Source organism: Colobus angolensis, unplaced genomic scaffold (assembly GCF_000951035.1).
Source record: "Colobus angolensis palliatus isolate OR3802 unplaced genomic scaffold, Cang.pa_1.0 Scaffold209, whole genome shotgun sequence".
NCBI lineage: Eukaryota > Metazoa > Chordata > Mammalia > Primates > Cercopithecidae > Colobus > Colobus angolensis.
In genome coordinates this window covers 321855-324145 of record NW_012115255.1, presented here as the reverse complement: position 1 = coordinate 324145, position 2291 = coordinate 321855, and the positions used below count along the sequence as shown (strand labels likewise).

The following is a 2291-nucleotide window of genomic DNA, read 5'->3' as shown; positions in this document are numbered from 1 at the left end:
TGAGACCTTGCTGGGTCAGGTCTGTCTCGAGGGGAGGTGCTGTGCTCCCTTTGCTCCCAGCCCTGCAGGGGTGGAGAGCTGGGACTGGCAGACTCGGACCTGGGGTGTCTCCACCCCTCTGCCCAGCAGGCACCCACCCCTCCTCCGCATCGCACTGGCACCGCATCAGTTCCTTATGGGCTGAGGGGCCAGGGCGCTCCAGTCCAGGGACCGAGATCCTGGGGGCCTTAGAACAACATGAGGAGCTGGAGCAGCCCTAAGACCCCGCCCCGTATCCCTCACCACAGACCTGGGCTGCCCAGGAGGCCCCCGCCCAGTGCTGGCGACACCTGGTGGTCAGAAGCGGTCCCCGTGGCTTCCCAAGTCCCAGCCTGACAGGGAGGTGCCAGGTGTCAGGCCCAGAGGGACGCTGCTCACCGCTCAGGGGATCACCTGTGACCAAGGGACAGGCCTCCCAGAAGTGGCCCGTCATCTCTCTTGATCAAGTCTGCCGCCCACTCCGCCTGCCCAGGAGGAAGGAATGGGCCAAGTAGTACCTGAGAGGCCAAAGTCCATGGTTGGGGTCGAGGTGCAGAGGCCTCCTTCACCTCCTTCTCCTGCACAGCCCTCTGGGCCTCATCCTGACAGTGCTGTCAGCCCAGGCCAGCTTCCCACAGGGAGGCCCCCTTGGAATTCCCCAAGGGCGGCTGTCTTTCCAAGGCCACACCCTCCTCCTTGTATAGGAAACTCTGGACCCCAGGCCCAGAGGAGTGGGAGAGAAAGCTGGGCTGGATGGGGGCTGGAAGGCTGGCGGAGAGGCAGGGTAAAGGGGCTTCCTTGCTGATTGCCTCTAAAATGGGGTCCCCTTTAGTCTCCACGTGAGAGTGAGCCCTGGAATAGGGTGGATGAGGTGTGTCCTGGCTCAGCCTGCCCCTCACTAGCTGCTGCACACACTACAGGCACATGGAAATGCACACGCAAATGCACAGAGACACAGGGGCGCACACACAACCACATATACAGGTACACGTGCACACAGGCACATGCTTTGGCTGGCTCCTTCCTGTCTAGTTAGGATGCCCTCACCCCTTCAGGACGCCCTTGCCTCCCACTCCCGGCTGAGTCAGGGGCCTCCTGGGCCCCCCACAGGCTCCTGGGCTTCCCTCTGCCACAGCCCGGGCCACCTTTGTGGTCAGTGTTCAGTCCCAGGTCCCTCAGACTGGGAGCAAGGATGTTAGGCTCAGCCATGCACCCAGCACAGAGTCCAGTGTTGCGCTGGGCCAGGGGGCATTGGACGAGCAGCGGCGGTGACTCAGGGTCTTCTCACGCCCCTGCTCCATGTGTGGGGCGGGGCAGTGAGGGAATGGACTGTTGCATCTTGGACTTTGTCCTTGGCCCTGGGAGCCATCTTGAGATGGTAAAGAGGGACAGACCAGGCCTGGGTCTTAGAGAGGAGGTCCCTTGGGTGTCCCCCATGTGGAGGAGGCGCCTGGGGAGAAGCCGGGGGGGAGATGGGAGGGTCAAGGTGGAGGTCTGGGAGGCAGCATCCCAACCCAGGGATGGTGAGTTTGAGCCAAAGATGCATTGAAAATGGGAGTGGATGCCTGGGGAGTCACACTTTGTCAATATTTCAGGGAACATTGCCAGGGAGGACACCTGTGAGATGGTTTTGTACCTGGCCTGGCCCGTGGAGGGCCTGGAAATGGTCAGCATGGACAGGGGCCAGAGGGGAGCCTGGGTCACTCAACGCTGTGCCCCTGCTGTGGCTTGGAGCCACGGGTCCTACATGGAACTCTCAGAGCAGGCAGGATCTGCCCTGTCCTCGGCCCATGGGGAAAGCAGCCACTGCCTGCAGAGAGGGTGGGACTGGGGCAAGAGGCTTGGGGTGAGTGGAGCATAGGGATAGTCAGGAAGGCTTCCAGGGGTTTCAGGGTTGTCCCCACCTCCTGCAGCTGAGACCACAGCAGTGTCACAGGCTTCGGGGCTCATGGGGTGAGCCAGCATTGGCTGGACATGTGGAATGACCTGGAGACAGGAACAGCCTCTGGGAAGACAGGCTCCGAGTCCCCCTTTTGCTGAGCATGGCCTGTCCCCCTCAGGAATGGTTTGATGCAGCCGGGTCCACTACCAGCTGGCACTGGCAGCCACCATGGACCTGGGCAACAAGAAGGGCACAGCTGAAGACCTACACGCGGCCGGCCACCATCTCCCACAACTTCCTCCTGGACCGCGAGAAGTCGCTCTTCTATCAGAAGGCCAGGACCTTCGCCACAGAGCTCAATGTCTGCAGGGTCAACCTGCCTCCTCTGCCG

The 2291-nt window shown here is 61.9% G+C and overlaps 1 pseudogene; it reads left to right on the top strand.

Moving 5' to 3' along the window:
• LOC105512043 overlaps positions 1–2291 on the top strand; it is a 104752-nt pseudogene that overhangs the window by 58500 nt on the left and 43961 nt on the right.